Genomic DNA, 24,927 nt, shown 5'->3' with positions numbered 1-24,927 from the left:
GCAGAATTCCTCGTGTCAATGTTTGTTTGTTGACTTGCAAATATTCTGCAAGAACTCAAACTTAACAGCTATGGACACACAGTATAAAACTATTTATAAGCTGTCACAATTTGGCATGAAGATGTCAGTCTTACTCACAGAAGCAGATATAGAGGTAAATAGAGAAACCTCAATGTAACAGGAAGCTCTCATCTGAGTTTGGATTAAAACCTAAAAAGGATATTTTATGTCTAATTGTGGAAATTGGCAAAGATAAAACTGGAATGATAAATATTTTAAATTAGAATTTGTTACTACAGAGAGTAAAATTCTGAACTTGAAATACAGTTTCACTTTCCACGGATGCTACCCGACCTCCCCAAGCACTGTCTGTTTCCAGCATTTTCTGTTCTTTGTTACTCTAGCACGAGCTTAACTAAACTTGACAAATGGAGAAAACTTGAAGAATACAAGGAAGACACAAGAGATTGCAAATACTGAGATTTGGAGCAACAAACAACCTACTGGAGGAACCTATAGATCGAGCAGCACCTGTGTGGTGAAAGGATTTGTCAGCATTTTCGATTGAAACCCCACATCAGGACTAAGAATAGAGAGGGAACTAGCCAGTAACTCAAGCTTCACAAACAATGGCCCAAATTTTCAAGGACTTCCACACAAAATCAGATGCAATTTGTTGCAACACACATAAAAGTTGCTGGTGAATGCAGCAGGCCAGGCAGCATCTCTAGGAAGAGGTGCAGTCGACGTTTCAGGCCGAGACTCTTCGTCAGGACTAACTGAAGGAAGAGTGAGTAAGGGATTTGAAAGTTGGAGGGGGAGGGGGAGATCCAAAATGATAGGAGAAGACAGGAGGGGGAGGGATGGAGCCAAGAGCTGGACAGGTGATTGGCAAAAGGGATACGAGAGGTTCATGGGGCAGGAGGTCCGGGGAGAAAGACAAGGGGGGGGAACCCAGAGGATGGGCAAGGGGTATATTCAGAGGGACAGAGGGAGAAAAAGGAGAGTGAGAGAAAGAATGTGTGTATAAAAATAAGTAACAGATGGGGTATGAGGGGGAGGTGGGGCATTAGCAGAAGTTAGAGATGTCGATCTTCATGCCATCAGGTTAGAGGCTATCCAGATGGAATATAAGGTGTTGTTCCTCCAACCTGAGTGTGACTTCATCTTTACAGTAGAGGAGGCCGTGGATAGACATGTCAGAATGGGAATGGGATGTGGAATTAAAATGTGTGGCCACTGGGAGATCCTGCTTTCTCTGGCGGACAGAGCGTAGGTGTTCAGCAAAGCGGTCTCCCAGTCTTCGTCGGATCTCGCCAATATATAAAAGGGAGCACCGGACGCAGTACATCACCCAAGCTGACTCACAGGTGAAGTGTTGCCTCACTTGGAAGGACTGTTTGGGGCCCTGAATGGTGGTAAGGGAGGAAGTGTAAGGGCATGTGTAGCACTTGTTCCGCTTACACGGATAAGTGCCAGGAGGGAGATCAGTAGGGAGGGATGGGGGGGACGAATGGACAAGGGAGTCGCGTAGGGAGCGATCCCTGTGGAATGTAGGGGGGGGGGAGGGAAAGATGTGCTTAGTGGTGGGATCCCGTTGGAGGTGGCGGAAGTTACGGAGAATAATATGTTGGACCCGGAGGCTGGTGGGGTGGTAGGTGAGGACCAGGGGAACCCTATTCCTAGTGGGGTGGCAGGAGGATGGAGTGAGAGCAGATGTACGTGAAATGGGGGAGATGCGTTTAAGAGCAGAGTCGATAGTGGAGCAAGGGAAGCCCCTTTCTTTAAAAAACTAAGACATCTCCCTCGTCCTAGAATGAAAAGCTTCATCCTGAGAGCAGATGCGGCGGAGACGGAGGAATTGCGAGAAGGGGATGGCGTTTTTGCAAGAGACAGGGTGAGAAGAGGAATAGTCCAGAGAGCTGTGAGAGTCAGTAGACTTATAGTAGACATCAGTGGATAAGCTGTCTTAGGTGCTGCCTGGTCTGCTGCATTCACCAGCAACTTTTATGTGTGTTGCTTGAATTTCCAGCATCTGCAGAATTCCTGTTGTTTGCAATTTGTTGCTTAAGGCCAGTTATGTTGAAATTCAGTGGGTGTTCTTGAATTGGATGCTGTAAGATTTCTGGTAGCTACCTCATAGCATTTCTTCAAATTCCGTTTTGCTGCTGGAATGCAGAGAGAACTCTTACACTTAAACTTGCACCTGCTGGAGAATTCTGCCTCAGTTTGGAGGAGCTGCAAAACCATTGCTAGAATTCAGAAATTTAAAAACAATAATTCAAACATTTGTAACCCTCTGTTTGACACATCAGTCAATATTTTGAAGATTAATAAATTATTTTTTTATGGATGCTGGTGTCACTGGTCAGACACCAAACTGACCTTCAGAAGGTGGTGGCGAACCATCTCCCTGGATCTTGGTGATCATTGCAGGATGATACTTTCACAAAGCTGATGGTAGGGAGTTGTAGGATTTGGACCCAGCAATACTGAAGATGTATGAGGTATTTCCAAGTCAGAATAGTGTGTGAATTGGAGGGGATCAAGAAAGCGAGTGTATTTCTGTGCATCTACTGACCCTTTCCTTCTTGGTGCAGTGGCTGTGGACGGGAGAGGTATTAGATTATGAGGACACGCAGTCCTCTTTTATTGACATTTAGTAATGCGTGCATTAAGAAATGATACAATGATTTTCCAGAATAATATCACAAAAACACATGACAAACCGACTTAAAAACTAACAAAAACCACATAATTATAACGTATAGTTAAAACAGTGCAAAGCAATACCGTAATTTGATAAGAACTGACCATAGCACAGTAAAAGTCTCAAAGTCTCTCGAAAGTCCCATCACCTCATGCAGACGGTAAACCTCCAGTGCCACCAACTTGCCGATGCAGCATACTGGAAGCACCTGACCACAGTCCAACTCCGAGTCTGTCTGAAAACTCCGACACCGAGCACCGAGCACGATCTCTGCCGAGCACTTCGACCCCGGCCCCAGCAACAGGCAATAGGCAAAGCCGAGGATTTGGGGTCCTCATCTCCGGAGACTCTCGATCACACGGTAGCAGCGGCAGCGAAGCAGGCATTTCAGAAGTTACTCCAGGTGTTCCTCCGTGCTTCTCAGAGTAAATTAGGCATGCAACCACTGTAATTACTTCCTGAATGGTTCACTCAACAATCATTATATACTGGTGGTGGTGGAAATGTAGTTAGTGGAACAATACCAATCAAGTGGCTGTGTCTTTCCAACTGTTTTCAAGTTTCTTGGGAGTTTTGGAGCTGCAGTTAAAAGTTCATTTTAAAGGGTTCAAAGGTTCAAAGGTTCATTTTATTTTCAAAGTATGTATACAGAATGCAACTCTGAATTTGTCTTCTCCAGATAGCCATAAATACAGAAAACCATTTAAGTAGTTGAAAAAGAGACATCAATTCCACCCCCCGCACAAAAAGAAAAAGAAACAAATACTCACAAACCCCAACCATCCCCAATCCCTCCCTTGCTCAAAAACTAACAGATTACCCAAACCCCCAGCTTGCCAATCTGCATCAAGAAAGAAATTGTGAGAACAGCAAAAAAAAACATAGAACTGAACGAGGCTGATATGAACTACAGTTAGTTTGAACTATGGTCCAATCCATAAATCGCAGAATTTCAATAACTTTTTTTAGAACAACAGGACCCAGAGGTCTCCCTGATGGCAGCAACTTGTACCAGCTGTCCCTCCGATGGCAGCAACTCGAACTAGCAGCCCTTCCAAGGGCAGTGACACAAAGTAGCAGCCGCTTTGAAGAAAGTAAATCAAACCAACAGCCTCTTCGAGGAAAGTGACGCAAATCAGTGGCCTCTCTGAGAACCACTCATTCTCTTCCACATTTGCCTCAATGTTTCAATCTACCCTGATGCTTTAATCAGCAAGCAATGTGGTCGATCATGGCCCCTCGTCTCATCTCTGAGCTTTTCCTCATTGTAACTCATGCTTGCATTTCTCTCCTGGAATTTTCACAGAGACAGCAGAGTGCTCACTCACTCCATCAAACTACAGACTGTAAGTCACAGGCTCAGCAGTTTCAAATACAAAATTAAGATGAAAAGAATAAGTAGAAGACATAAAAAAGCTGAAATAATTGACTATCTGGAAAATGTCACCCGAGGAATTGTTGTTCGCTGGCGCCATCTTAACTAGAAGTCATCCACATTCGGAGAATATTCTGTTATGCTTTACCACTATGCTTTGTAGATGGTAAAAATACTTGAGTTATAAGAAGATGAGTCCTTCACTACATGGTACCCAGACTTTGTTGTTACCTTGTAGCTATGGTACTTCTGTGGCTGGAATAATTAAGCTCTGGAATTTTGATGTTGAGGGACTGGTGATTTGAACACCAATGAATCTCACAGATAAAAAGATATGCTCTTACTTGTTGAAGATTGTCTTTTCTTTGGACTATTGAACAAAATGTTACTTGCCCTATATTAACTTGTGAATAAATGCTGTCTAAGTCTTACCGCATTCAGGCACGGACTGTTTCACTTTGTGGTGGAAAGCATTTTGACTGTTTTCATAACAGCCAGCTGGTGGTGTAGTGGCATCAGCGCTGGACTGCGGGGCGGAGGTTCCGAAGTTCAAACTCAGCCGGCTCCCCCCGGCACGCTTTCCATCTGTGCGGGGTTAAGACCTGGTGATCTCTTTGAAAAAAAAACTCAGCCGGCAGAAGGCAATGGCAAACCACTGGTGTAACTTGCCTCGTACGCATATTCCAACTACATCAGAACGGCGTGGGAGGAAGTCGTCCGCTACCCGGAAGAATTCCGGATGCAACCTACATTATTGTTATAGCAGCCTGGTAGGGAGGCCTCCAATGCACAGGATGACAAGAGGCTGCAGAAGATTGTAGACTCAGCTAGTTTCATCACAGATACAACCACATCTTCAAGAAACAATGCCTCATGAAAGTGACATTGAAGATCTCCACTACCCAGGAGGAGCCCTCTTCTTACTAACATTCAAGAGGAAGGACAGGAGCCTGAACACTCACACTCAGCATTTTAGGACAGATTGCTCTCCATCTCAATCAGATTTCTGAACAGTCCATGAACCCATAAACACTACCTCACTATTCCACTTTTGCAGTATTTATTTAGTGGAACTGATAGTAGTTTGTGTCTTGCACTGTACTGCTGCCACAAAGCAACAAATTTCTTGACATATGTCAGTGATAGTAAACACTGAACATTGAGCAATCATCAGCAAACATTCCAGATTCTGACCTTATGTTAGAAGGAAGGTCCTTGGTGAACCAGCTGAAGATAGTTGGGTCTAGGACATTGCTCTGAGGAATTCCTTCAGTGATGTTCTGTAGCTGGAATGTTGTCTGTCAAATGTTGCCTTATTATTTGAAGCCTCTCACGGCACACATAGAAGTCAATTTTTTTTATTTGATTTGACGAGTACTGTGATGAGCATTGAAGATAAATGGTCCTGATGAAACCTAAAATGGACTTCAGTAAGCAGTTTATTGACACCTTGGAACACTTGATAGCACTGTCAGTGAAATCTTACATCATATGAAAAATATTTGGAAGTACGCAGCGACAACTCGCGGATACCTCCTCTTATTTACCCCTCGATCGTGACCCCACTAAGGAGCACCAGGCCATTGTCTCCCACACCATCACCGACTTTATCCGCTCAGGGGATCTCCCATCCACTGCTACCAACCTTATAGTTCCCACACCCCGCACTTCCCGTTTCTACCTCCTACCCAAGATCCACAAACCTGCCTGTCCTGGCCGACCTATTGTCTCAGCTTGCTCCTGCCCCACCGAACTCATTTCTGCATACCTCGACACTGTTTTATCACCCCTTGTTCAATCCCTTCCGACCTATGTTCGTGACACTTCTCACGCTCTTAAACTTTTCGATGATTTTAAGTTCCCTGGCCCCCACCGCTTTATTTTCACCATGGATGTCCAGTCCTTATATACTTCCATCCCCCATCAGGAAGGTCTCAAAGCTCTACGCTTCTTTTTGGATTCCAGACCTAATCAGTTCCCCTCTACCACCACTCTGCTCCGTCTAGCGGAATTAGTCCTTACTCTTAATAATTTCTCCTTTGGCTCCTCCCATTTCCTCCAAACTAAAGGTGTAGCTATGGGCACCCGTATGGGTCCTAGCTATGCCTGCCTTTTTGTTGGGTTTGTGGAACAATCTATGTTCCGTGCCTATTCTGGTATCTGTCCCCCACTTTTCCTTCGCTACATCGATGACTGCATTGGCGCTGCTTCCTGCACGCATGCAGAACTAGTTGACTTTATTTACTTTGCCTCCAACTTTCACCCTGCCTTCAAGTTTACCTGGTCCATTTCCAACACCTCCCTCCCCTTTCTAGATCTTTCTGTCTCTGTCTCAGGAGACAGCTTATCCACTGATGTCTACTATAAGCCTACTGACTCTCACAGCTATCTGGACTATTCCTCTTCTCACCCTGTCTCTTGCAAAAACGCCATCCCCTTCTCGCAATTCCTCCGTCTCCGCCGCATCTGCTCTCAGGATGAGGCTTTTCATTCTAGGACGAGGGAGATGTCTTCCTTTTTTAAAGAAAGGGGCTTCCCTTCCTCCACTATCGACTCTGCTCTTAAACGCATCTCCCCCATTTCACGTACATCTGCTCTCACTCCATCCTCCCACCACCCCACTAGGAATAGGGTTCCCCTGGTCCTCACCTACCACCCCACCAGCCTCCGGGTCCAACATATTATTCTCCGTAACTTCCACCACCTCCAACGGGATCCCACCACTAAGCACATCTTTCCCTCCCCTCCTCTCTCTGCATTCCGCAGGGATCGCTCCCTACACAACTCCCTTGTCCATTCGTCCCCCCCATCCCTCCCCACTGATCTCCCTCCTGGCACTTATCCGTGTAAGCAGAACAAGTGCTACACATGCCCTTACACTTCCTCCCTTACCACCATTCAGGGCCCCAAACGGTCCTTCCAGGTGAGGCATCACTTCACCTGTGAGTCGACTGGGGTGATATACTGCGTCCGGTGCTCCCGATGTGGCCTTTTATATATTGACGAGACCCGACGCAAACTGGGAGACCGCTTTGCTGAACATCTACGCTCTGTCCGCCAGAGAAAGCAGGATCTCCCAGTGGCCACACATTTTAATTCCACATCCCATTCCCATTCTGACATGTCTATCCACGGCCTCCTCTACTGTAAAGATGAAGCCACACTCAGGTTGGAGGAACAACACCTTATATTCCGTCTGGGTAGCCTCCAACCTGATGGCATGAACATCGACTTCTCTAACTTCCGCTAGGCCCCACCTCCCCCTCGTACCCCATCTGTTACTCATTTTTATGCACACATTCTTTCTCTCACTCTCCTTTTTCTCCCTCTGTCCCTCTGAATATACCTCTTGCCCATCCTCTGGGTCACCCCGCCCCCTTGTCTTTCTTCCCGGACTTCCTGTCCCATGATCCTCTCGTATCCCCTTTTGCCTATCACCTGTCCAGCTCTCAGCTCTATCCCTCCCCCTCCTGTCTTCTCCTATCATTTTGCATCTCCCCCTCCCCCTCCAGCTTTCAAATCCCTTACTCACTCTTCCTTCAGTTCGTCCTGACGAAGGGTCTCGGCCTGAAACGCCGACTGCCCCTCTTCCTATAGATGCTGCTTGGCCTGCTGCGTTCACCAGCAACTTTGATGTATGTTGCTTGAATTTCCAGCATCTGCAGAATTCCTTTTGTTTGGAAGTACTTCATTCTATGTTTTATGCTCCTTTAAAATTTTCTGATGATCTTTGTTTAGTAAAGTTATTGAATGTTTCTGAATGTGTCCTTAACAAAGAAACAAAGAGGAAATGTCGCTTCTCACTGAATATTCTTAAGATCGGAAATACATCTGAAAGGGTGAAGAATTCATATTAGCTAGGATTAAGCATGTTCCTGACAACGATAATTTAGAAGGATAAAGGGAAATATTGTGGAGAGACATTAGCTGAACAGCTTTTCCAGAGCCAGCACAGCCATGAATAGCTGAGTAAGTGCCTCAGGACTTCAAAATGAACGCACACTTCCGAACGTTTCATTAATTAGAGATTCTCATGGGAACTTTCAGAGGTCTGAGTTCTGTCGATGCTTTTTAAGACAATGCAGGGAAGAATATGGTGGAAAAGAAAAGGAATTGTCTGCAATATTCTCTCTCGCAGAGGAGCAAGAACTTGTCAATAGCCCTCACCCATGTTAATTTGACATTTTGGTCTGAATGGACTAGCATTGATATAGAGTACATATGAATATATTTATTAAAACCTATGGAACATTACATCTATTTATCCCAATGCCTAAGTAAAATGATGCTTGGGTTACTAAATTCTGAGAGATTGATGGAATCTTGTATAAAAAAAAGAGAAACTTGGTTCTTTATCTTCTCCATTTCCCTCTTTTCCTCTGGGAAATACAGCATAGCAACGTATGAACGAGCAGATAGTAACCGTGCTGTTCACTGCAGCTATTCTTTTTGAAGTTCTGCAAAGCATAATAAAATAAAGGATGTATTGCAATGGAGACCCTATTAAATCACTGCATTTGTCTGCCCTGCAGTGATCCAGATCCATAGACTGTGGCTTATGAAGCAAGCACTCTTTACTGACAGTTATCATCTCACTGACTTGTACAGATAGTGCTTCTGAAATTATACCATGGGCATATTTGTATTTATTCACCAATTCAGGTTGATTAGACTAGCGCCTTTGAGGCATGATTTCTGGCCTATTAAACTGTAATAAATTTCATATCTCACAGACTCTAGTTGGCTGCTTTATTTGAATCATTTATCATTTCAAATTGGCTTAAGGAGTGTCCAGTTTGTGCTGCTTTTATTTAATCATGAACTATTCTGGGTTGAGAATTTTTACAAATTAGTTTATGTCAAAGGGCACAATGGATCAATTAACTCAAAATGTACTTTCATGGAATCATTGTTGTTTACTTTCACATCAGCTACTGCAAATCATGCCTCTGGTTCTAATCCAACAAAGGGATCTTCAGTTCAGTAGTAACACAAAGATCTCTGTTTACCTTCAGCTTGTCAGTTATTAATGACTTAGTCCTGTGAATTCTAAACATCCTTTTTGCTGTAACCCAGTAAACCTGCAGCAGGAGACTAAGGATGTGTGAGCAAGATGCCCTTATGAAATTTTGATCAGGAGGTCTAATGATTTAAATTCCCGGGTCTCATATTCCTTTTACTGTTGCTGAGCCCACACAGTGATCGACCTTCCACATCACCCCTCCTTATCCAGTTCGTATTCCCTGCTTTGACTTTTGTTTAATTTACATGGTAAGTTACCGTGGGAGTGATGAGTGACAGGTTAGACATAACTTTCAGTGCAACTCCTTTATCCTTAAGTTAATTGCTTCAATGAAGGAACAGAAAAAATATTTCCGTAATTTCATAAGACTTATTCTTGTTCCTGTTCTCCTACTGATGTTTTCCCCTGTAATCTAATCTTGTCTCCATTCCAATCAAATCTCTCCACTCCTCAGGTGCCTGATTCTGTTCCTTACCTACATACTAGAGGCAACTTAGAATGGGCAATTAACTTTGCAATCTGGCTATCTCTGGGAAGAATCCAAAGGCTTCAAAGGATTCCAGAAGGAGAGTGTGTAAACTTCTCACAGGTGGTACCATAATGCAGGAGCTATAAAGCCTTGGCACCCGCCACCGAGCACTCAGGCGTGGGCAAAGCAACAGTAAAGACACAGACTTGCAGCACTCCAAAAACTACATTGTTCACTCGGCATTCGACATACCACAGGTTCTCTCTCTCCCTAATAAGGGAGAAAGAGGTGTCTCCGTTTTCACAGAGAGAGGGGAGACATAACAAACAACTCACAGGTTTACAATGTTAAAAGTCTGCAAAGTCGCTCTTTTCGAGCTCTGTGCCCAAAGATCACGGGTCTCTGGGCACACAGCAGCAGATATTCCGCTCCCCCCGACGACATACGAGTCTCCTGTTGTGACACCGACCCTCAATCCACCCATCTCCAGAGGCCCAAGATCTTAGACTTCCAAAGCCGAGCCGAATACTTAGGCTGAGCCCTTGGTGTGCCGAGCAACGGCCTGTTCTGAAACACCGAGAGCGGGTCCCATTCATTCAGCGTATAGTTCCAGGTCAGGCTTTCAAAAGAATCCTGAGAGGGGAAAATAAAGATATTAAAGATAGAAATAGAGCTGCTTCCGGAGATGCAAGCAAAGGAGTCATTGCTTAGCGCCATCATCACTAGTGTTTCCTCAGACCCTATCAGACTCTAGTGCCCTACCAGAGATACTTAAAACATGCTCAGCCACAGGTGAGGTACCAGAGGATTTTTGTTCCTTTGTTTAAGAAAGGCTCTAAGGATTAGCCAGGAAACTATAGGCAGGTGAGCTTGACATCAATAGTGAGTAGGTAATTGGAAGTTATTTTAAGGAACCGGAAATACAATTTAAGTATTTGGATAGACAGATACCAATTAGAGATAGTCAACATGGCTTTGCATGTGGTAGATCATGTCTGACCAATCTTACAGAATTTTTCAAGAAAGTTATCAGGAAAGTTGATGAAGGCAAGGCAGTGGATATTGTCTGCACAGACTTTAGCAAGACCTTTGACAAGTTCCCACAAGAAGGTTGGTCAAGAATGTTCAGTCGCTTGGCATACAAGATGAGGTAGAAAACGGGATTAAACATTGGCTTAACAGAAGAAGCCTGAGACTAGTGGTAGATACCTGTCACCTTCCAGCTAGACTATTTTCCCTTCCCCCCATTTGACCTGAAATGTTGGCTATCTATTCAGTTGCATTGGTGCTGCCTGACCTGAGTTCCTCCAGCGCTGTGTGTGTGTTGCATTGATGGTTGATGGTTGTCTCTCTGACTGGAGACTGGTAACTAGTGGTGTATCATAGGGATCAATGCTAGGTCTGTTACTGTTTGTCATCTATATCAGTGACGTGGATGATAATGTGGCAAGCAACACAGACAAAATTCTGGAGGAACCCAGTAGCATCTATGGTATAGCATCTATAAAATCAGGCAGCATCTATTGACATGAATAAACAGTCAACATTTTGGACCAAGTCCCTTCTTCAAGACTGAGAAGTAGGGGAGAAGATGCCAGAATAAAAAACGGTGGAGGGACAGACAGAGGCTAGCTGGAAGGTGATACATTAAGCCAGGTTGGTGGGAAAGGCCAAGGACAGGAAAAGAAGGAATATGATAGGAGAATAGAGTGGACCATAGGAGAAACAGAAGGAGGACGGGACCTGGGGGATGTGATAGGTAGCTGAAAAGAGGTGAAAGGGCATAGTGAGCAATAGAAGAAGGGAAGGGCTGATATTTTTCTTTACTAGAAGGAGTAATCAATATTCATGCCATCCCATCAGGTTGGATGGTACCTAAATGGAATATAAGTTGTTGCTCCTCCACCCTGAGGGTGGCCTCATCTTGGCACAAGAGGAGGCCATAGACCGACATGTCAGAATAGGAATGGGAATGAGAATTAAAAAGTTTGCCCACAACGACATTCCACTTGTGGTGGATGAAGCAGAGGTACTCGACGAACTGGCTCCCCAATTTACAGTGAGTTACACCAATGGAGAGGAGGCTGCATCGGGAGTACTGGACACAACTGACAACCCCTGCAGATTTATAGTGAAGTGTTGATTCACCTGGAAGGACTGCTTGGGGCCCTGAATGGACGTGAGGGAGGGAATGTATGGGCGGGTGTAGCACTTTGATTTCTTGCACGGATAAGTGCTGGGAGGGAGATTAGTGGGGAGGAACGAATGGCTAAGGGAATTGAGAAGGGAACAATTCCTGTAAAAAGTGGTGTGGGGGGTGTGTGGAGGTGAAGGTATGTTTAATGGCAGGATACTTTTGAATATGATGAAAGTTGTGGAGGATGACAACCAGATTTGGACCAGCTAGAAAAATGGGTTGAGAAATGACAGACGGAATATAATGTGGGCAAGTATGAGGTGTTGCACTTTGGGAGGATAAACCAGGGTAGTTCTTACATGGTGAGCAGTAGGGCATTGAGGACTGCAATAGAAAAGAGGGATCAGGAAATACAGATCTATAATTCCTTGAAAGTGATGTCACAAGTTGATAGGGTCATAAAGAGAGGTTTAGACATGTTGGCCTTCATAAATTGAGAACAAGAATTGGGATGTTATGTTGAAGTTATAAAAGATGTTGGTGAGCCATAATTTGGAATACTGTGTGCAATTTTGTTCCCCTACCTACAAGAGAGATGTCAATAATATTGAATGAGCACAGAAAAAATTTACAAGGTTGTTGCCAGGACTTGAGGCCCTGAGTTATAAGGTAAGGTTGAGTAGGTTAGGGTTCTATTCCCTGAGGTGCAGAAGAGTGAGGGGAGATTTGATAGAGGTATACAAATTTATGAGGGGTATAGATAGGGCAAATGCAAGTAGGCTTTTTTTCCACTGAGGTTGGATGACACGATAACTAGAGGTCATGGGTTAAAGTTGAAGGTGAAAGGTTTAAGGGGATCATGAGTGGTAACTTCTTCACTCAGAATGTGCTGAGAGTGTGGAACAAGCTGCCAGCAGATGTGGTCGATGCAGGTTCAATTTCAATATTTAAGACAAATTCGGATATGTACATAGATGAGAGGGGTATGAAGGTCTATGGTCCGAGTGTAGGTCGATGGGACTAGGCAGATTAATAGTTCAACATGGACTCAATGGGCTGAAGGGCCTGTTTCTGTGCTGTAGTGCTCTATGATTCTATGGGGTTATGTATGGTACTGTGTAAAAGTCTTTGGCACATGCTGTATAGATAACTAGGGTACCTACGACTTTTGCCCAGTACTGTACATTTATTTGAATTTGAAGTAAGTGATTGGTTATAGAGTCATAGGAGGTGCACAATTCTTTGCTCAACAATTCTACACCCACTATCAGTCATGCTAATTTTACACTACTCCCAGTTAATTTTATCAACTCCCTGCATATTAGGGGCAATTTACAGTCACCAACTAACCTATCAACTGACACAACTTTGATGTATGGGAGGAAACTGGAACAGCTGGATGAAACCCATGCAGTCGCAGGGAAAAAGTTCCACCTCCACACAGACAAAACCTGAGATCCGGATTGAACATAGGTCTCCGGTAAAGCAGAGGCTCTGCCAGATTATGCTCTCCAAATGAAGGTCAGAAACCACACCATCAATCCATAGGGATCTATGCTTGGGTCTCTGTCCTTCACTTCATTTAATGAATTTGATGACACAATGAAAAGAATCTATCTATCTTGGTCAATGACACAAAACTTGTTGACTTGGAATTTACAGTAGATGGGAGCAGGAAATTACAGAGACACTGATTAACTGAGCGGACAAACTGTAGGAAATAGTTTACAATGCAGGCAAGTATATGTAGCAAAAAGGTTGACCAAGTTTCATGTAAATAATAAAGAAATGTAAGCAAAAGTGAAAAGGTCATCAATCTGAAATGTAATCTCTTGTTTCTCTCCACTAATACTATCTGGCATTGTCTTTATAGCTCAAATTTCCAACATCTGCAGTATTTTATAGATAAACAGTTGATTTATTTGGTGTCTTTTGAAAAACATTGATGAGGTAGATTAGAGGACCAGCTCCACTGATCTCATCCAAAATCACCCCTGACTTGAGAATCAGAGCCAGGTCATCTGGGAGACACACTAGGAAACACTTCTTCACATAAGGAACATAGTGAGTATAGCCCTCATATATGAAACCCCAGTTCATAATTTTAAATTTGTAATTGATGTTTTATTGATAGACAAGCATATACAAAAGCAAGTGGAAGACATTAGTTTGTGAATCCAGCTGTTACCCAAATGACAGAAAAGCCCTCCCCACCACTAACCACATCTATGTGGAGCACTGTCCATGGAAAGCAGCATCCATCATCAGGAACCGCCACCAACCAGGATATGGTCTCTTCTCACTGCTGGCATCAGGACTCACACCACCAGGTTCAGGAATACTTATTACTCCTCAGCCATCAGGCTCTTGAACCAAAAGGGAAAACTTCATTCAACTTTAATTGCCCCATCATTGAAATGTTCCCACAACCTATCGACTCACTTTCAAGGACTCTTTGTCTCATGTTCTCAATGTTTATTGCTTATTTATTTATTTATGATTATTATTTCTTTCTTTTTGAATTTGCACAGTTTGTTGTCTTTTGCACACTGATTGAACACCCAAGTTAGTGTGTTCTTTCATTGATTCTGTTATAGTTATTAATCTATTATGAATTTATTGAGTGTGCCTGCAAGACAATGAATCTCAGTGTTGTAAATGGTGTCATATATGTACTTTGATAATAAATTTACTTTGAACTTTTGACAGGAGAACCTGACAGGAAGTGAATGGTCTTTTCCTGCCCCCAGGTTCACATTTCCCACTCCCCACAACAATCACAAAGCAACATTTATCAACCTCTTGTCCTAGTTCTCACTGAGCTTTGTTCCATTCCACTTCTGTTCCAGTCTTGATGCAGCGTTGTCGATCTAAGATCTCAACAGATGCAGCTTGACCCAGTGAGTTCCTCTGGAGGTTTTTTTTTGTTTTGTTCTATTCACACAAGGCTATCATGATTCTCATTTTGTATTCCAGAATTTAGAATCTCAGCAACTTTTCCCAGCTTCCACTTGTCATTTCACAAAACAAACAATTCGCTTTTAAAACATCACCTCACTGTCGTCACCCAAAACTTTCTGCCCCATCATTTAATACATAAAGAAAGCCCCACAGTAATTTGCCCACCATGTACTGAATGGTAATGATGTATCATTAGGTTGATATTAATTTTAATATAATCAGGAGACCTCTGCCTGCCTGCAGCAGGAGAGCTGGCTTCATACAAAACTGTAAAAAGCAGGAGTAGGTCAGATATGTAGTATTGATGTTAATATAATGACCTGACTGAGCCATTGGGTAGCCAAGATTAAAAATCAAGTCACCTTACCAGGAGCTCAGAGGAAATTGACCATAGGCTCCTTCATACAGGAATCACATCAAACATACTACTTCTTGACAGCTAGCACTGTAATATACAGACCAGGTGGTGCCATTCAGTCCCTTGGTTACGAAGATTGATATGGTAAATGTACAGACCATGATATGATGTTCTATTTATCAGAATTTCTGCTGATTTCTGTAGTCAAACTTCCTGGCTATCTTATCTCTTCTACTACAGAAATGTAAACATCATACACATAATAAAAGCTTAAAGCCAGCAGTGGGAAGCTGTGGACCTGGAATTACAGATTCAAAAGAAAATGCAGCACCACGAAACATACTGTGATATTCATCTTGCAGAGAGGCAAAAATGCAAAGCTAAACTATAATAACAAGCTAGGGGTAAATCCAGTGGGCTCCTTGTTGGAAAAACAAGTTAGATACTATAAGCGTCTTTGGATTTTGCCTAATTTATTAATGAAAGATTTATTTGTAGTATTTACTCTGCAAATCTTTTGATGGCATTATAGCAGATAATAAAATTAAAAAAGAGGGTAATTTCCTAATTTTCTTATGACGTAAAGAGAGGGCATTTGAGTCCATTGAGTCTATGACAGCTCATAGGACAATTCAATTATAAAGCCACAGAGTCATAAATCATGTAAACCGGCCCTTCAGCCTAACTGGACTAGGCTGACCTTCACTTCTAGACCTGTCCCATTTGCCCACACTTGGCCCATATCTCTCCAATCCTTTCCTATCCATGTACCTGTCTAAGTACCTTTCCAACTAAATCTCTCCCCTCTTCTCTTTAACCTATGCCCTGTCGTTCTAGATTTCCCAATTGTGGGAAATAGTGTGTGCGCATTCCCCTTAACTATTTCCCTCATCATTTTATACTCTTCTATAAGATCATTTACCATTAATTTTACCTGTAATCCATCCTCCCCACGTTGCCATCAACCCCTTCCTGCGCACCCACCGCCTGATGCTTGTATTCACTTACATACAAGGAGCAATATTTTATTTTAGAGATACAGTGTGGAATAGGTCCTTCCAGCCCTTCGATATGTGCTGCCCTGTAACCCCCAACAACCCCCCAATTTAACACTAACCTAATCACAGGACAATTTACAATGACCTATTGTCCTACTAAGTGGTACACCTTTGGACTGTGGGAGAAAAGCAGAGCACTTGGAGAAAACTCATACATTCCTTACACAGGACGCCAGGAATGAACTCCAAACTCCAAACTCTGATGCCCCGAGCCGCAGTAGCGCTGCGCTAACCACTGCGCTGGAGGGAATCTGTTCAAAAGGGTGCTGCGCTACATGAGAGCGACCTCCCCTGTGCCACAGGGAACAAGCATCAACTGCAAAAGGAGAAAATGAACATGCAAAAGACCCAGTCACTAACCACAGCCACCACTTACTGGTGTCCACACTGCACAAGAATATGTGAATCCCAGTTCAGCCCCTACAGCCACCTGAGGAGCCACTAATAGTCAACTCCTTCGGAGGACATCTTACTCAACTCGAGTGATCGCATGACTACTATTCCGCACACTTTTCAACCAGTCACTTTCTCCCATGAAAGAGAAGAGTACACACCTTTCTTTTACACCATCTTTTCAACCTTTCTAAAACCCCAGTGAAGGATTCCAGGAGGGTGGGTTTGTGCTGAGTGAGAAGTCGACTACAGATGGTATTGTGCATTCCTAACCTTTTCTTTTTGTGTCTAACATTCCAGAATCAGGTTTAGTACCACTGACATAACGTCTATCATGAAATTTGCCTTCAAAACACCAAATTTCATGAGCTATTTCGGAGATATTAAACCTGATTTGAACTCTGATTCATTTTCAGCATCCACTGCATTTTGCTGTAATCTTAAAGGTGTGTTCTTTTTAGGCAACTCTTGGAATCGACGATGGCTTAATTCCACTTCAGACTGAGGAGTGGAAGATTCATTACCATGGGCTGGCTATTGCACAGCTCCAAGTCTCAACAGAATTAGGTCTTGTCCAGAAAGATAATCACACACACACACACACACACACACACACACACACACACTCACAAGCATGTGTAGTGAGGTGGACATTATGTCTCTCAGCATCCCTCATCCTGTATTCCTCAACCCCTTCCTTGTTCAATTTCCCTCAATTTCCCTCCCTTCTCCAGTCCATCTTGCACCTGCGTCCACTTCACCCTCTCAGCTCCCCTCTCCTTTCAGTTAAATTGTTGGGATCACAGGGGCACCATCTTACGTAGTTGCTTGCGAGTGTAACTGCAATATACAGCTGAAGGCACAGGCTTAATTGTACAGTTCTATAGATTGCTCAAGCGTTCAGTGACATTTCTTCAATAATGCATCATGTTCTGGCATTCAGAAGCTGCAAATCTCTGCATGCTGGTATGAAGGGTGTGAGAGGATCAGGGGGATCTACGTACCATCGATCGGGGACATTTATCAGGAGTCCTGCGTACAAAGAGCCCTTAGTGTTATTAAGGATCCCGACCATATATCCATCATCCGCTTTGACTTTCTACCATCACACAGGAGACTCTGATGCATCAAAACAAGAACGGTCAGGGCGGGAAACAAATTCTTCTCCCCACCCCGGTCATTAGACTTCTGAACTCTCTGCCACATCATATTCAAAGTGTTACTAGTTAACCTGTTCCGCACCTTACAATATTTAATTTATGTACTTCAGATGGATTTATATATGATTCATCATAGATTTTATCATTACCTTCATAAGTTATCATGTGTAATATGTGTTGTGTGTACTACTGTGCTTTACACTCTGCATTGGAGAAACATTGTTTTATTTCTATATACATTATATGATTATATATGTTATAACCATGTATACAATTAAGTGCCAATATACTTGACTTGACTTGCCTAATGTAAGAAATGCAGACTATTTGCTGAATAAATAACAAAGAAGAAATTACTTCTTGTTTTCTCTTTAAAAATAAACTATTGAACCAAAACCCCGTAAGATTAGGAGCAGAATTAGACCATTAGGCCCATTGAGTTTGCTTTGCCATTTCATTGTGGCTAATTGATTTCCCTGTCAGCCTCAATCTCCTGCCTCCACCCTATGCCCTGACTATTCAAGAATCTATCCACCTCTGCCTTAAATATACCCAATGACTTTGTCTCCACAGCTGCCTGTGGCAATGAATTCCACAGATTCACCACCCTCTGGCTAAAGAAATTCCTCCTCATCTCCATTCTAAATGGATGACCCTCAATTCTCAGGCTGTGTCCTCTGGTCTTACACTGCCCAACGATAAGAAGCATACTCTCCATATCCACCTTATTGAGGACTTTCAACATTTAATAGATTTCAGCAATCCTCCCTCACTCTTCTGAATTCCAGTGAGTACAAGCCTTGAGCCGTCAAACACTGCTCATATGATAAGCCTTCCAATTTCAGAATCATTCTTTGAACCTCCTTTGAACCCTCTTCAATGTCAGCACATCCTTTCTTTGATAAAGGGCCCAAAACTGCTCACAATACTCCAGGTGAGGCCTTGCCAGTGCTTTATAAAGCCACAGAAGGGAAATACTTGAAACACAAGAGAATACAGTTTTCCAGTGTTTTCACTCTTCGGCTATGCTTCATCATGCTAGGGAATGATTATACAGATCTTTTATCCCAGGAGACTAAAGTGGGAGAATTTGTAAAAGAGAAAATTCTGCAACATCTGAGGAAAGAGGCAGCCTAATGGGCCAGGTGGATAGTTTTATAGTTTTGTTTTTAATTTGTTTCTTCTAACTTTCTTGCCGCTGATAGTGCCGAATCTGTTAAGTTACCATGGTGATACAAGCATACTTCAATCAGCCTTTTCAATTAGGGAGGAATTTTAGCCATATAAGTGCAGTGGATCAGTGAAAGGGAATGTGCTGATGGCTGAAAAAAAGGAAAGCCTTAAAATTTTCATTTTCCTGCTTAGAAGATGTCCTACTTTGCTTTTAACAGAACGTTTGAAGGAAGCCGATCATTAATCTGTTTTCCAGAGGCAGAAATGCTATTTAAATGTGCTTTTAAGACCATAAGCCAAGAGTCTTTAAAGGCAGAAAAAAGCAGCAATAGTTAGTCTGCTTCCTCATACCTACAGACTTTCAAGTTCATTCCTGATCACTGATGCGGTACGTGTAGAATTTGAATGTTCTGCCTTTGTCCATATGACTTTTTCCCAAAAGTGCGATAACTGGTAGTTTAATCAAGTCCCAAGTTCAAGTACAAGTTTAATCATCATTCAACCATACATGAATATATATAGCCAAATAAAGCAACATTCCTTCAGGGCCAAGGTGCAAAATACATTACTAAAAGCACACAGCACACTGCACATTGCACATTGCACAACTTGTCCTGGTCCAACTTGTTTTTCCACTGAGCAAACACTGGTGTGCAGCACCGAGCAAACCACCTCGGCATCTCCTCCTCTGAGCAACTGTCACAAGTCACTCCCGGCCTCAGCCTAGGCCTAGTCGTCGCCACAACTGAGGCAAATCGGCTTCCTAACTGTTGGTCTCTCCAATGAACCAGTGAATCAGACCCGCGATACGTTACATTAAGTATGTCCAACAGGGTCTTGCAATCACAATAAAAGTGTCGAAGACCCAATGACCTGGCCTCCACAGCCACCTGTGGCAACAAACTCCACATATTCAACACTCTCTGGTTGAGGAAATTCTTCCTTACCTGTATGCCAGCACCGGTTTGTGTGATCCAGGACCTAATGTCAAGCTAATTCTCCAGATGAACTTTACTGTTTAGTAACAGTACAAATTATATTGAAACCATTCAGAATTATGGAGAAATAATATTGAAAACGGTCTATCAGCAATTGAGTTGAAATAGAAGAAAATTTACTGGAAATAGTCATAGAATCTACATAAATTGGGATGTGAGATTAATATAAATTCTTCCCACCTCTCACTCCAATATTCCACTATTCCCATCCGACCTCACCAATTAGTAATTGGAGAATCTCTATGCAATCCTCTTATTTCGTGCTCCCCACCAGTTTAAGATGGAGGTTATGAGGTACCTGCAAATGCCGTGTAGGCAGAGCAACTGTTTACTGGAAAACTCGTGTGCCTTATGCCATTCTCTTATTGGACAGCCCTGAGATGCAGGATTGCACAAGAACACAAGAAAATAGGGCCTACGGGTCTGATCCATCATTTAATATGATCATGACTGGTCTATGCTAACCTCAATCCTTCTGTGCCATTTCTCGATTACCCACTAATCCACAATCTATCAACCACTTATTCACCATTTTAAATATTTCTAATTATCCAGCTTCCATGATCCACAGGCAAAATTTATCAAACCACTTCATAATTTATTGAGTTTGGTTATTTGGCTCATGATTAGCTATATTCCATAAAACAGAAAATAAAAAGCAGGAATAAGCCATTTTGCTCCTTGAGCCTGTTCTGTCAACCAATATGACCATGTCTGATCCGTTGTCTCCATCCATAGTCTTATTCCATCTCCATACTTCTTAATGCTTTTAGTGCCTACTTTCTTCTTGCATATATTCAACAATTTCATTTTTTCAGGCTTCTTTAATATAAAATTCCACAGGTTCTTCATCCTGGGGGTGAAGAAATTTCTCTTCATCCCAATTTTCTTCACTGCTTTATGTACCCATATATTGCTTTCAGTGGCTGGTGTACAAGGACAACCAAATCCCTTTGCACGTCAATACTTCCCATCCCATCATAATTCAAATAGCATTCTGCCTTTCTATTTTTTCTACCAAATCACCTAACTTTGCATTTACCCATTTAAACTCAATTTGCTCTTCATTTTCCCCACTCACTTATGTAATTCACCTTGGTACCTCATCGCATCCTTTCAACAATTTGTAATCCCATCCCTTTCCATGTCAGCAAATGGAGAAATAATGTTCCACTCTTCCCTCCTATTTGTGATTTTACCAAAGGCCGTCTAGAGATTCAAATACATACATCCACTGCCTTTCCTTTATCTATTCTAACAGTTACATACTCAAAAAATCTGTGCAGGTTTGTCAAACATGATTTCTGTTCCTATATTCATGTTGATATTGTCAGAACTCATTGATAATCGTTATGTGTCTTGTATGCATCCTTTAAAATAGACTCTAGAATTTAATAATTTCTGCTATTAGGCAAACTCATCAGTAGCTTCCTGTTTTTGCTCACTTGTCCATAAGATTTAATACTATGGTGACAATTGACACCTTCTAATTTGCAGGAACTATTCCATTATCTATAAAATTTTGAAAGATGACAATTAATGCATCTAATATTTCTCTGGTATACAATTATCATGCCCCTGGGGATTCATCAGTATTCAGTTTCATCTATTTTTTCATTCCTCTTTTCAATAATACTAATTTCCTTAAAACATTGATTTCCTAATATTTCTGGGAAACTATTTTTGTCCTCTTTCATTGAAATATTTGCTCTATTGTTCAGCCATTTTTTTTGTTCCCTATTATAAATTCTTTCATTCCTGATTGTAAGGGTTTGAGATTTGTCTTCACTCTTCTTTTTAGTTATACATTTGTAAAAGTTTTACAATCCTTTCATGTTCCTTCAAAGTTTGCAGCCATATATTTCTGCCCTCTAATTCAATACTACTGTGTCCTTTTTTGATGAATTATAAATTGCACCCAATCCCAAACTTTTACTTCCTTTGGTAACTTCAGTCTTGACGAAGGGTCTCAGCCCGAAACGTCGACTGTACTTCTTCCTATAGATGCTGCCTGGCCTGCTGCGTTCCACCAGCATTTTGTGTGTGTTGGTTGAATTTCCAGCATCTGCAGATTTCCTCGTGTTGGCAACTTTATGTTGGGATTGGGACCATGTTGGGTTATTTGGGATTGGGCACAACATATAATGCTGAACTTAACTAATGTTGTTCACTGTAGCTGTAAAGCTTTTCCACTTTCCATTTCCCTTTTGTCTCTTCTTCCGGCATTTCCCACATCACAACTTGATTAATGCCTATTGAGTGGAATAAACAGTCAATGTTTTAAGCCAAGACCCTTCATCAGGACTGGAAATAAAGGAGACAGATGCCAGAATAAGAAAGTGAGAGGAGGGTAAGGAGTACCAGTTGGTGGACGATGTATGAGACCACGGGAGAGGGAAGATGGGTGGGTGTGGGGCTGGGATGTGAAGTAAGTAACTGACAGAGGATAGGTGGAAGAGGTAAAGGGTGGAAGAAGGAATCTGATAGGAGAGGACAGGGATGATGGAAGAAAGTAAAGGAGAAGTGGAACCAAAGGGAGATGATGGGCAGGTGAGGAGAAAAGAAATGGTGGGATATTCATCACCTGTAATCTGTCAAGTAGGAGTCCGTGCACAATTCTGATTTGATGGAGGCAGACGTGAGAGCATGGAGGAACATCTGGGGAAACTTCTGAAATGCCTGCTTCACTGTCGCTGCTACTGTGTGATCCAAACTTGCCAAAGGGGAAGGCCCCGGATCCTCGGCTTTGCCTGTTGCTTGTCGGCCGGGGACGGGGTCGAAGCGCTCGGTAGAGATGGTTCTCGGTGCTCGGTGTCGGAGGGCTGGTCGGAGGCTCGAAGTTTTCGGACGGACTGTGGTCAGGTGCTTCCAGAATGCTGCATCGGCAAGTTTCCAGTGCTGGAAGCTGATGGCAGGGAGAGTTTTTTCCTTCTACCGTCTGCGTGAGATGTTGGGGCTATCACGACTTTGAGACTTTTTTTTACCGTGCCCATGGTCTGCTCTTATCAAATTACAGTATTGCTTTGCACTGTTGTAACTATATGTTATAATTATGTGGTTTTTGTCAGTTTTAGTCTTGTGTTTCTGTGATATCATACCGAAGGAACATTGTATCATTTTTAATGCATGCATTTCTAACTGACAATAAACGAGGACTGAGTGTCCTCATAATCTAATCTATTGTAGTTTGGAGTGTTCTGGAGTTCAGAGCTCAATTCCGGAACAGTCCTGAAAGAAGTCTCTGTAAGTCCTCCCCATGGAATGTGTGGGCTTTCTTTGGGTCCTCTGGTTTTCTCCCGCATTCCAAAGGTGTTTCACATTGGTTAGTTGGTCATTGTAAATAGTCCCGTGATTAGATTAGGGTAAATCAGGGATGTTGCGGAGTTGCTGAGGCAGTGTGGCTAGAAGGGTCAGGAGGGCCTACTCTGCGCTGTATCAATCCATGAATTAATTAAATATAATTAAAATGAGTGGTCACTGGGAAACCCTGCCTGTTGTGGATTGAGGGAGGTGTACGATTATCTGCAATGTGATTCTATGACACATATTCTGGACGCATATGAACCCATCACAGTCTAGGATGACAATAAGATTAGTTATGAGAACAGCAAGTTGAATTGAAATGGGAAGTCACACAGAGATCCTGCTTTTGCGTTGGACACAGTAAAGATAGCTCACCACTCTAGAAGAGGCTGCATTGAATAATGTAGATAATCCGGACAGACCCTCAGATAAAGTGTAACTTCACCTGGAAGGATTGTTTGAGGCCCTGAATTTTTGTGAGGGAGGAGGTGTAGGAGCTGATGCGGCATTTTCTAGACCATCAACTGTTTATTCTCCTCCACTGGTGCTGCCTGACTTGCTGAGTTCCTCCAGCATTTTGTATGTGTTGCTCAAGATGTTCACCCTCATTTGAAGCTCTAGTATTTACTAATACCCCATCTGTTTCATCTCCTTCCTGGTTTTTGGATTTTGTCTTCACTGCAACCCAAAATATCCAGCTTCAAGTCTCTGATTTTAACTGATTTAGGGTGTTTGTTAAAACTTAATATAAAAATATGAACAACAGTAAGTATACATTGTTAAATTCATCAAGACCTTTGTATTCCCAAGACTTTCAGGATCTTTCCCTTACCACTGCTACCATCCTCCCTTATTCTCAGGCTCCTGAAGCTGAAGTATCAGGGGCAGAGTCATAACAGATTCCAATCGATGGAGTATCTTTGCATCACATAATCAATCTACTTAAACAAACTATTTTTCCAGCAGTCCAATTGAATCAGGAGCAAGTGATGAGGCAACTCACAGGTCCGTGAGTGAGATTTAAAAAGGACCCTTCATGGGCTTCTGGCGTTTTCTAGCAGCCCAATCCAATAAGGCAGGAACAAGTGAGAGGCCATTGTAGGAGTAAACCAGTGTTAGACTTTGACTCATCAGGTTTGGGCACGACAGGTATATGGCACCAAATGGGGTGGTTTGAATATCTCAGAAATTGCTGACCTCCTGGTATTTTCACACACAACAGTCTCCAGAGTTTATAGAGGATGGTGCAAAAAATAAGCCAAAAAAAAACATCCAGTGAATGGCAGTTCAGTGGGTAAAAATAGATTGTTAATGATAGAGGTCAGAGGAGAATGGCCAGACTGGTTTAAGCTGACGGGAAGGCAACAGTAACTCAAATATTTTTATATATGGTTTGCCAAAAATACACAGACCAGGAGAGCCAGTAACTCAAATAGCCACACATTACAGAAATGATGTGCAGAAGAGCATTTCTGAATGCACAGCATGTTGAACCTAAAGGTGAAAGGGCTTACAGCAGCGGAAGGCCACAGACATACACACAGTGGCCACTGTGTGTAGCTCTGTATTTCTTCTCCTGTCAGATATTTAATCAATTCCCTTTCAAAGGCTATATTCAAACACATTTTCATTACTGACTGCCGACAATGTACGAACATTTTTCTCATGTCACCTCTTTTTTTTTTTGCCAAACATCTCAACTCTGATCCTTCTGGCTATCAACCTTTCAGCCATCTGGAGAAATCATACATTATTCATGTATATATACTTTTTACAAGCTATGATACAGCAATAAATACCTCATAATGG

Source organism: Mobula hypostoma, chromosome 10 (genome assembly GCF_963921235.1).
Source record: "Mobula hypostoma chromosome 10, sMobHyp1.1, whole genome shotgun sequence".
In the NCBI taxonomy this organism is placed as follows: domain Eukaryota; kingdom Metazoa; phylum Chordata; class Chondrichthyes; order Myliobatiformes; family Myliobatidae; genus Mobula; species Mobula hypostoma.
This window is presented reverse-complemented; position numbering follows the sequence as displayed.